Genomic DNA, 12,676 nt, shown 5'->3' with positions numbered 1-12,676 from the left:
GTTGCGATGCAGCTGTTATTTTTTTTGGGTAGTAATCCACTCTGAGGCGTCTGATAATGTTACAATAACAGACTGCGGGGGAGGCAGAGGAAGCCACAATGCAAAGTGGAGCAACGTTTTCTCTGTTAAATCTATTATTAGAGTCACAAGATCGGTCGTTTAAAGCAAGATGTAACTATTGACTGTCACTTTAAAAACCCACGGCAGCAGAACATCCAAAGCTGATGGTGTTAATCATCATCTGTACAAACAGACTGGAGGGATGTACTGAGAGCTGTGTGTGTGTGTGTGTGTGCGTGTGTGTGTGTGTGTTACTTCATCCCACCGTGCACTACATCTGCAGTCATTTCAGATTCTCCAGCTATGATGATGTGCACCGTGTTAATTGACAGCAAATGCAAACATGCATCACATCTGCAGCAAAACCAACTGATGCAAAGCCAGCGACGAGACAGACGGGAGGAGCTGCAGACACGAATAAAGAAGCAACATCATCGGACACATTTAAAAGCAAGTGCTTAGACAATTAATTATCACAAACATAAAAAAATCAAAGCAGGCTGCGACGTAAACCTCAGCTGAGGATTTTAAACACAAATGGACATTGTGAGTCTGCCAAAAGGATTTAATACATCAACATGCATTGTAACCTCATAAGCTGCACCTCCTTTAAACAGAGACAGAGGTTACAACCTGCCTCCACATACAACCACCTGTTATCACCTGAGAACGGAGCGGCTCCATCCTCAGAGGACGACCGTGAGGAGCGGTGGACATCCTCAAGGGATCGGGGGAAATCCCCTTCGACTGCAGTTGATCAGATAATTAGATTTTTGGATTGTTTTTTTTAGACGAAGAGGTAAAAGTGTTACATGTAAAATACAAATATTAAAGAAAAGTCTGAAAACGAATCCTCTATCCCCCTTAGATGAAGCTTCAATGCATCATCGGAGTGCTGTTGGTGTTTCGCTCATATTGTGAACACATTATACGTGTGTGGCTAAGCTAGCAGGCTAGCCCCACTGCAAGTAAATACTAGCCCGAATAAGGCCGGTGATTTTCCTCTTTTCTCCCAGGCAGCAACATCCGGCTCTGAAGAATGAAGCCAACTGTCCACCAGGGGGCGACTCCTCTGGTTGTATAGAAGTCTATGAGAAAATGACTCTACTTCTCTCTTGATTTATTACCTCAGTAAACATTGTAAACATGAGTTTATGGTCTCAATCTCTAGTTTCAAGTCTTCTTCAATACAGCATGATGTTCATTTAGTAAATGATGGTCCATTTAGAGTCAAACAGACCATAAAGCAGGGGATGCTTTAGGGGGCGGGGCTACACGGTGATTGACAGGTCTCTACCAGAGACATGTACGGCGTCTCTACGTCGCTCCTCCTCAGTCCAGATATGGTCACTTCCTGTTCACTGGTTGCAAAAAAACAAGATGGTTTTCTCCATTTCGAGCCACGAATGTTTCATCTCACACAAGTCAACACACACTGTTGACTGTTAGTGCTCGTGTAAGCCCTCCACCCTACTGCTGTCCAATCGTAGTGTGTTATATTTTTGATAAATCTACACACACACACACACATAGATTTCCCATAAGGCCAATAAGTAATAAATTATTTGAACGTTTAGCGCAGAAACTCAACTCAGACCTCACGCATGTTCTCCGTACGCCTGTCCACCCTGATAACAATGTGTGTGTGTGTGTGTGTGTGTGTGTGTGTGTGTGTGTGTGTGTGTGTGTGTGTGTGTGTGTGTGGACGCTCGCTCCTACGCAGCACACCCCGATGGCCATCTGAAGCGGCGGTGGGACAGATGGTACGTAGGTCGGTCTTTTGCCCCGTGCACGCTCTCTTACACTCATGTTAACCACGTGCACGCTCTCACACGCACGTTCACCACGTGCACGCACACGTGGCCATGCACAGAATGCGTCCTGACACCATGTGACCCCACCGATGCCGCGAACACGTTCAAGACAAAGTTTCTTTTGCACGTTGCTGCTCTTAAACATGCAGCAAGGCGTTCATCAGCGCTGCTTCTCTCTTTAATTCAGCTCCACATTTTCATTTAACAGCTTTGCAGCACACACACACACAAGCTTTTCATTGTTTCTAAAAATAGCACCTTTACAGTGTCAATCCGAGTTTAAAATTAGCCGCTTTCCCTGCCAACACAGACGACAAACACACACACACAGATGTGACAAAACAGTTTGTGAAAGTAAGACCGACTTTTTCAGGAAGAATTCCAGTTATTAATAATATTAAATAGTTTTGATATATTTACGTATTTACTGCTTTGGGCAGCAACTTTTCTGTTAGGAAGTACCATTGTCACATGTTCTTATTAGTCAGTGTGCCATATCAACATTAAGGTTAAAATTAAGTTAGATTATGACACCACATCAAAATGTAACTCTGTAGTTTGATTCCATCCGTTTATCAGCGATGTGCACGGCAATATTTAATACTTTTTCTCCCGTATTTAGGACATTGCTCATGTTAACGTCCAGAGTTGAAATCATTAAACCGACCAACAATCCACCGATCTTGCAATAACAACTTAAGGTACGCCAGCCAATCACAGGCAGAGAATAATAAAACTCCATGAATATGACTTCCAGCAGCTGTGAAAGAGGTGGTATGGCATGCTATTGAGAGGCCGCTTGAACACTTATTGCTCGTGTGCCATCGGTTGAGCTACCGCCTGCCGTTGGTGCACGCACGCCTACGGTTGCCTTCTTATTGGTCCTCATTAGTGGTGTAACGGAACGCTGTTTAACAATTTATTTCACAGTGGGAAATACATGTTTACTGACTGAGCACTGGCTGGAGGTAAACTATAACGTTATCATGATGTGTTCACATGTAGTCGGTAAAATGTAGCGTTGGTGAGAAACTTGAATAAATCCAGTAGTTTAAAGGAGATGTCTTCACAACAACAACACAAAGATTTGTTTTAATCAATTCAAATTAAATCTTTTATTTCCTTGTCATTTGAATTGTGTGTTTTTATGAAGAAGAAAGAAGCGCTATAAATTACTATAATAAATAATAAATTACTTCAGAGAGGTTATCAATGATTGTTGGGACAGTGGCAGAAAAAGAAAACAGTCTGGATCCTTGTAGAGCAGCTGCTGTAATCCAACAACAAAGGGATATGTATCTGCCAGTATGGATCATAAATGATCGGCAATTAGTATCAGCTGCAATAAAACTTCATCAGGGATCTAAAAGTTTTATTTGCTCCGAACCGTGTGTTTTATGATCCGTTGCACCGCGAGTCCTTATTGTTAATGTGTCCTTCATTTCTGCTTCCTGCGACTTATTAAACATCAAAGAAGAGCTCTGGGAACCACAACAGTCATGTTGGCAGCAGCTGGGCTTCAACCTGCAGCTCAAACCTCATGTTCACCGATCACCCCCCCCCCCCCCAGCAGCGTCCTGAAGCTAGTCAGTGCTCGGCAGTGACCTCTGACCTCTGACCTCACTGTGGCGTTCCTGCATAAATGAGCACCATTGGGATCACAAGGATTATGACGTGCAATAACACGCGACGGTCTGCTGTGACGAGGCTGTAAATCTCTGGAAATGCATTGCAGAAATATGTTGTTTTGTTTTTGTTGTTGTTTTGTATCAGCGGGCTCGTTAGAGAGGAGAGACGGAGCAGCAGCGCCGGGGCCGTGCGTCGGAGTCTCCCCGGCCGGGGCCCCTCTCTCGACGGCAACACGTCATGGAACATTCCCGGAACCAGCCAGCGCACCACCCACCATTTCTCTCTCGCTCTCTCTCACTCTCTCTCACACACACAAACAGAGGAAGCGAACGATGAGCATATAAGATAAAGTCACTCCCTTCTACCTTTAAAACTGTTGTTTTTTCACATTAGGATACATACTTTGCGACAACACATACACGCTGTAGCAACAAGCCTTCTATGAGAGTATATGTAATGTCATGTCACACTGGTCGCTCCGTAGCGGCAACAAGGAAATACCAGAGGTCACAGCTTTAACTCACTTTAGAAACACCCCGCGAGCTCCGTACCGTGATTGTTGTTATGGTGATATTATAGAGGTTTACAAGTAAACTTCTATGACCCAAAACCTCCCCCAGATGCGGGCACAGCTGGTTTGCACAAATGCAGAAAGAAAGAAAAATCCACCTTCCAGACGCAAAAATCACACCTCTCCGAGCTTCCACTTTCACGGCTTCAAATTCCCCGAACACTCCCCCCTTGTAAACCTCCCTCCCTCCCGGTCTCCCTTCTATGTGTCTCTCCCCGCCGGCCCTTGCAGCCAGCCCGGCAGTGCAGGCTACTGCAAATTCCTCAGGATATTACGCAACCTGGGTAATCTGCATGCAATGCGATGCGTGCCCGGGGTATTCCCCCTGCATAGCCTTGCCCTTATAAGCTAAACAAAAAGATCAAGTGCCGTGAAAACAGACCATGATGTCCGTCATGGCGCATAAAAAGCCCGCTGTCACTGTGATATATATATGTGTGAGAGAATATGTATAAGGTTTCGTTTTCCCCTCCCCGCACTTACCTTCCGTCTGCGCTCCGCGTCCGCGCGTCTCCGTGCGAATATGACAACAAGCAACCCCGGTGACAGGGGGATCCGAATCCGGGCGGGCTTGACACCTCGCTGGCTGTCCGTCGGAAAAAAACAGCCAGGAGAGACGGGTTGTTTAGAAAATCCACAAGAGTCGGAGCGGTGGAAACGTCGCGGCCAGGCGGCCGACGGAGGAGAAAAAGTTGCGCGTAAAAATGGAAGGAATCCTTTCCGACCGGATTTCTGCTGCCGGGAGCTCCGCTGCTGCAGTCAGACAGACAGTGAATGTGCGCGTCTGACTAGTGTTGTCAGTGTGTGCGTGTGTGTGTGTGTGTGTGTGTGTGTGTGTATGTGTGCGTGTGTTGTGAGGGTGAAATCAGGAGACACACGCGCACACACACAGCCGTACGCACACGGGGGTTATTCCAAACGCCACTTCCCAGAATAGCAGCAGAGAGGAGAGGGAGAGAGAGAGACGGAGCGGCAGAAAGAGAGAGAGAGAGAGAGAGAGAGAGAGAGAGAGAGGGCGTGTGTCTGTGTGCGTGTGTGCGTGTATGTGTGTGTGTGACGTCGTTGGATCCCCCAGCGCGCAACCAGGGCAGAGGGAGGGGAGGGAAGGAGGAGCAGTGGCCGAAGAGGAGGCTCTGTCTGCCGGCACGGAGAGAGCAGGATTCCCCGGTCACCTCTGGAGAGACCCGTCTGTCTGACTGTCTGTCTGCCCCGCTTCTGCCTGTCTGTCTGTGCATTCAGCTATACACTGGACTTGAATACATCAATATATACAGTCTGCAGTGCAAAATTATATCAATGTAAATATATTTCTAGTCTGTCTCTCATATATATATATACATATAATGATGATTCATTGTGCTATTCATCATAGTTATGATAATTAATCAATTTTCAATTTCAAGTTATCATGGATTTGTTACACAGTCTGACTGGTTTAAAGGGATTTACCATAATTTATAAATATGCAAATGATATGCACAACACTTTTCAAAAATGGTGTGTGACAGTGACTTCCTGAATCTCAACAAGACTCACTAAGAAATAGTCCAGCACAAATTACGTGTTTTTTTGTACAAATGAAACAAACATGATTATAAGTATGTTAATTAGTGAGATTACGAGGTGTTTTCTTTGGTACAGACATGAGAGTGGTATCAGGTTTCTCATCTAAGTCGCAAGATAAAAGCAAATGAGCGTAGTTCTGAAAATGTTGAACTATTCCTTTAAGGCTCTTATCATGTCAATTAATTTTGAAGTGCTGGTGGATATTTCCAAACATATTTTAATCAGATTAGCACAAACCAGATGAGACACAGTAAACCTGAGTCTTTCAGAGCCCCTGGAGCACAAACACTTAATTTCCTGCATTTTGGTGAATTCTTACGCACCAACGGCCTCATCTGCATCAATTTATATGAATTTATTTATGTAAATGAAAACGTCAGGCGTCAGGTGACGATAACAACACGAGAGAAGCCAGAAATATGTTGTTGTGTTTTTACACGAGGTGGATGTTTGACGCTGTGTGTCCCAAATTGTTGATGTGATTCTGTTGCAAAAACCTGATGTTCGTGAACCTAACCGAGGTTTTGTTGCTTAAACCTAACATTTGTTTTGTTGCCTCAACCTAACGTTTGTTTAAAGATATTTTAATATTTTTAACAGCGAATAATATCTTAAATCGGGTGTCATGTGAAATAATAATGCCGTATAAAATGGATGTTAAAAGCCAAATATGTGAAACTTGTTCCTGTAGGATTGATTTGTTGAGCCGGGTGCATGTTTCTGCAGCCAGTACGCACAACAATAAGAGGCCGTGTCGCTGCCAGATTTGAGGTGAACCCTCAGTATTCAGACAACACACCCGCTCCAGCTCTGGGTGCTTTCATCTGTGAAACACATTTAGGAATACAGAGGGGCTCATTTACACAGGCCCTCCAGCTAATAAATTAAATCAGGATTGATAAAGCCGCTTTTTTCCCCCTTTGGACGGCTTCAGTTGCGGCGGCACTCTTTGTGCTAATAAACTGCTTTTAAGCACCTTTTAGCAACAGGTGGCAGGTTTGTAAGCATCACAGGTTTGATTCCTCTGATGGACCGAGCATCAGGCCCAGGCAGCGTGCAGGCTCTGACCATCCGCTGTGATGATAAAGACTTGTGCATTAGCCGTCAGCCTCCTTCAAATAGCTCCCATTGTACCTGGGGAACAGATAATGACACATAATTGTCTCGAATGGCATCCGTCCATTCACGGCGCCGTGAGAAGTTACAGTCGAGGAACGAGGAAAAAGATGCTGCTTGCCGGCGGCGGAGTCATCAATGGAGCCATTAGAAATAAAAGAGCTTTATTGTTTTTAAGAGATCTGGATCTTTTTTTGTGAAAGCTCTGCGTGGGTGTACATCAATAAACATGTTTAAGCAGAGACAGACGCACAGACAATTCAAGTTGAAGTAGATCTGATGAGCGATCCTCGAGATATGCAAAGCACAGACGGACAAAGATTCCTCGTTTTATAGTTCGATACGACGCTGAGTCACAGTGCAATAAAACATTCCTGTAAATGTTCCAGTTAGACCAGAGGCTATCTTTCATCTGTAGTGCCTGGAGAGATGTTACAAAATCACCCTAAAAAACAGAATATAAGATTAAAAATACAAAGTTATGCATTATTTACCCTTTTAAAAGCGTACAGAAACAATAAAAGGATTTTGTGGATTAATGAAGTTGCGTCAAATTGAGGTGAATCTGCTCCAGCGTGGTGCAGCAGAAATGGTTTCCAACATTAGTCGGGCCGTTCGTGCCATCGTTCTTTCTTACATTTGATATGTTAAATTAAAGAATAGTCAAATCAAACAGTCGTTGCCTCTTTTTAGGCTGCAGGAGTGAGAACTCGTCATCCTCTAGATGTGTCACGTGTCATGGTTTCAGAATGATGAAGACAGTTGGAGAACAGTTAGATGCAAAATAGACCACGGCATTCTAATATCAAATAGCTTTTTTGTTGTACATTTAGCGGTAAATTCCCCTGAGGGAGGGTGGCCCCCGGACACCCCAAAGTTTGGGCTGAGCCCCGAATGTTTACGCCCGGCTCCGCCCCTGCTCACGTTAAAGAGAAGCAGAAAAGTGACGGGGTGTCTCCCTCTCCCCGTATCTCCCGTCTATCGACACTATAAACTGTCAGAGAAGGCAATTAAATGCAACAACAACAAAGAAGGATCGGGGAGTGACATGAAACAAACCTCCTGGGCCAGATTCCAACCGAAGGGAGCCACGTGGAACACGATTCCCTTGATCTGCATTTGCAGAAGAGGTGTGAATCTGCAGGATGTGAATCTCGCCTTTTGCTCACATGTTCTGATGGCGGTTGATCTGCCGGCTTCCTGCTCTGCAGAGACAGCGCGGCCCCAAATGAATGCTGTGCTGCATGGACAGACAGGAGAAAGTGGTCATGACTCTGACCTTAATAGCTGCTTTGTTGGTGTGTGTGTGTGTGTGCGTGCGTGTGCGTGTGTGTGTGCCGGGGCCAGCGATAAGTGGATTAGCGTCTACCATCTCCCATAAGAGGCTCACCGGGATGTGACCTCGTCACCGGTGACCCCCCCGGAGTCCCCATGGCGACGCCGTGGCAACGCGGCACCATGGCGACAGAGAGCTGCAGCGGTCCGGCTCTTTTCCGATGCGGCAAATTTGCATCTGCTTTTCGTACGGAGGCCAAGCAGGAAGGTGAGCGCAAGTCCGGAGCTCTGGAGGCTTGAACACAGACTCAACGTGCAGACATAGATATATAGATACGTGCTGCACCTGAATGTCTCCCAGGCTTCATTCAGAGCAGCACGACCTCCTGGACGTCATTATTCAAACCCCCGAAATAATGATTTTTGTCTTCAACAACCAGCAAATGTCCTCACATGACTCATTGCTTTGATCGTTTGCCTCGCAGCTGTCATTTTTTGATGAAGTACGTGTGATTTTTCTCTTTTCCACACATGTGCCGTTTCACTTTAAAACTCCATCAGTTCCTTCTTGTTGTCTGAGGCTCCGGGACGTCGTTAATGTCAACGTGTCTCTTTGGATGGTTCAGAATAAATACAGTTCAAGCAGTTCACTTATGATATGAAGACAAAATAAGAACTGAATCAGAATCCAGGTCACTTCTACTCTTTTGTCCATAATGTCAGATGTTAGACTATAATAGGAGTAGTATGCATGTTGCAGAGATCACCTCAACCGAGACCAAGTCATGACCAAGATTTTGAATTTATTTTTGGGACTTGACATGGGACTTGATTTGGGACTTGTCATTCTTCACTTGGGACTTTCAGTCTTGACTTGGCTCTGGACTTTTAAGTCTTCACTTGGGACTTAACCTGAGACTTGTCAGTTTTAGGACTTGACTTGGGACGTGTCAGTTTTAGGACTTGATTTGGGACTTGTCAGTCTTGACTTTGAACTTGACTTTGGACTTTTCAGTCTTGACTTGGGGCTTGTAAGTCTTAGAACCTGAATCAGAACTTGATTTGGGACTTGACTAGGTCTTAACTCTGGACTTGTCAGTCTTGACCTAGGACTTGACTTGGTATTTGTCGGTCTTGACTTGGGACTTGACTTTGGACTTGCAAACCAATGACTTGGTCCCACCTCTGGTTAATACCAGGAACACTAAGTGAAGCTTTGGGAAGACAGAGCTCATTGCAGACTGCAGACCTAAAGATAATGCTAATTGTCTATAGCTACTTAGCATTAGCATGCACAGCACTGTCCATAACACAGAGATGATGTTTTGGAGTGTCGACTAAAATAACGAGTGAGGCCACAATCCCATGAAGTGAGTCATGTGTCGCGCTTGACTGAGGTTTTAAGTCCTGCGCTGGAACGCTAAATCCTCTTTTCATTGTTTGCATTTACTGTACAACAAAAAACAGCCATGAACAAGGAACCTGCTGAGTAGCTTTGTGAAGTTGTGTAGAGGTGGACACATACACACACACACACACACACACACACGCACACGCACACACACACAGACATACAAACAAGCAGTTGCCTCAGGCTCTTGTCCTGGAGTCGAACTGTAACGCTCTGCAAGACAAAGCACTTCTGTGACAACTGACTGATTACTAATGCTTACTCATACACTCTCTCACACAAACACTCACACTCACACACACACACACACACACACACACACACACTCACAGTGAGACCGCTCCCCTCGCTACCACACCTAGTTTGTGTTCACTTGACACAAACTCTTCTACATGCACACACACACATTAACGTTGGGTACCTTTCCATCTTCTGGGCTTTGATTCTTTTCACACAGCCACCCCCCCCCCCCCCCCCCACACACACACACACACACGCTGTCATCAGTGTATTGAGGTGTGGCCCAATTGTTACATAAAAGCTGGAGGGTAAAGGTCAAAGTACCTGGGAGATAACAGTTTCAGCAGGACATCCTCAGAGAGAGAGTGAGTTCAGAAGAGATTGATAGATGAGAGAGAGTGAGACACACACACACACACACACACACACACACACACACACACACACACGCCACACGCGCGCGCACAATGCGACCATCACAACCAGCTTTTTGGCGCTAAACAGCGCCCCTTACTGGTCAGCATCAGAACTGTGTGTTCATTATAAACCAATATTTTCTTTATATAATTTACTGTGAACGGTTCTTATAGGAATTAACTTCACTGATGCTGTTAATTCTTTTAAATTATTTATTATATTATTATTATTATATAATTTTAAGAAATGATCCATTAATCGAGGCATGTATGTATGTAGCAATATATTGTGTATATATATATGTATATATATGTATATATATGTATATATATACATATATATGTATATATATACATATATATATGTATATATAGAAACCAGTAGACTACAGTGTAACATTTTGGAGAATGAAGGAGGAAGACAAGGGGGAGAAGGAGGAGGAAGAGGGAAAGAGGAAACATGTTGCTGCCAACTCTTCATAGATCCCACAGAGCTGGCATAGTGTGTGTGTGTGTGTGTGTGTGTGTGTGTGCGTGTGCGTGTGTGTGTGTGTGTGTGTGTTGGGAGGCTTATTTCCCCATGGGGAACTTTTTCACACACACTCACACACTCAGGGATCTACGAGGGTCAAAATATTCCGTCCAATCATTCTGGCATTTTCCACAAACACTCTTCCAAACCCAAACTAAGCTCTCCGACAACAACCAGGTTACCGGTTTGAATCCCTGATCTGATCCGCTCCACCGCAAAGGGAGGCGCCCTTTAAACTCAAACCCTCCAACAGAGGAGCTGCTGAAAAATCCCCTTTGTCTGTTCTGGAAATATTTTGTGACTTTTGAAATGTGAACATAGCATTTTTTATTTTTAAATACATGCAAAAAACAAAACACCGAAGCAGAACTAGGAGACTGGGAGAACTTAAGCTGCTTGAATTGTCTCATTGACTGCGTGAAGACGGATTTGAAGCTCTCTACTTCATTGATCTGGATTAAACACGATGATCGAGTTGCTGTGGATTTCCCACATCAGGCTTCATCAATAAAACCTAATCAGTGAGTCTTTGGCCCGAGCACTGCTGGCTGGCACACAGTCAACAACATGGTGGCAGAGGTAAATAAATGAGTCAATATAGGACCAAAGGCTGTATATAAGAAGTGAACGCAGTCATCGTGATGGACACACCCTGCTTTATGGTCTGTTTGACTCTAAATGGACCATCATGTACTAAATGAACATCATGCTGTATTGAAGAAGACTTGAAACTAGAGATTGAGACCATAAACTCATGTTTACAATGTTTACTGAGGTAATAAATCAAGAGAGAAGTAGAGTCATTTTCTCATAGACTTCTATACAACCAGAGGAGTCGCCCCCTGGTGGACATTAGAGAGAATGCAGGTTTCAAGGCTTAACTTTTCAGATCCGGAGGTTGCCGCCTTGATTAATAAAGAGCTAGGAGACTACAAATGACCTGGCTCTCTTATTGAATCCCCCATTTAACAATAACGGAAGCACAAGGCTAAACCGCTGCAGAATATTTCTGAATTGACTGAAAACACTGGGCTTGCAGACAAAAACTGTTAACTGCAACTGCCAGTCGTTGTGGCTGCAACAATCAATGAAAGACAGTGAGACCATAGAGAGAGAGAACAGACAGAAACCATTTCATACATAAATGTATCTGTTTTGACTTCCCATCCAGCAGTTTAGTTGTTTTTTAAACCTCAAAAGTGGAAGAATTTGGAAGAAAGGTTGTTAAATTGTGTAAATGTGTCTTGTAGACCGAATACATTGTTAAATGGTCAGTTCATCCTCATCACAAGAAACCTTTTACCACATCTGCAGCGTTTACAGCCACGCAAACATATCTTCACTGTCTTTGCTTTTGTGCATGTCAGTGCGGCTTTTCACTCAATGCAAGTGTGTCGCATGTCCTACGTGATGACTGCACAAGTGAGAAACACTGATTTGATGAATGTTCTCGGTGTTAATGACAGAAAGCCTTGTTGGTGTGCTTTAATCCGTTTCCACTGGTTACGCCTCCCGCTGAGCCCCGACAGTGAAGACGCCGTCTCTGATGGTTTGTCAGGAGCGTGATGTTTTAATAAAGACTCGTAATGCAAAAACAGGCAAATGTAACGTAACGTTAGACCTGTGCACGAGTCCATCCATCCATGAAAAAAAACCTGCAAGTGCAGAAAACGGCACTCGGTCCTGAGTACCAATGCAGCGTCGCCATGGCAACAGCATCACCTCTTTCATCGCCTGCTGAAGATCTTCTTCTTCTTCTTCTTCTTCTCTTTTTTTTTAATAATGTCTATCAGCGTCCTCCCTCTTTCCCTCTTTCAGTTTAAATCAGTTCATTTCTATTTCAATGGCTGCTTTGTTGTCGTGACTCTCGATCTGTTTCGAACAATGTAGACATCAGTAAATATTAAAGTTAGTACGAGGAAATATTAACTGTTGCTGTTAAGAACTGATGCCTCTATATGACCTATAAGTGAGATCAGCAAGCTCTACATAGAGATCTTAAATCCTGTCATTGGAGCCGCACGCTGCTGGAGACCCAGGACGTAT

The 12,676-nt window shown here is 44.3% G+C and overlaps 1 protein-coding gene across 1 annotated transcript in view; it reads right to left on the bottom strand.

Annotated features, from left to right (window-relative positions):
* The window catches only part of hivep2a (HIVEP zinc finger 2a), a 96,283-nt gene extending 91,466 nt beyond the window's left edge, over positions 1-4,817 (bottom strand). The window contains exon 1 of the mRNA XM_079180366.1: positions 4,558-4,817. The gene's annotated coding sequence lies outside the window, so the exon portion shown is untranslated. The remainder of the gene's footprint in view (positions 1-4,557) is intronic.
* Positions 4,818-12,676: the final 7,859 nt, after the last annotated feature.

This window comes from Pholis gunnellus, assembly GCF_910591455.1.
Source record: "Pholis gunnellus genome assembly, chromosome: 19".
NCBI classification, from domain to species: domain Eukaryota; kingdom Metazoa; phylum Chordata; class Actinopteri; order Perciformes; family Pholidae; genus Pholis; species Pholis gunnellus.
This window is presented reverse-complemented; position numbering and strand designations above follow the sequence as displayed.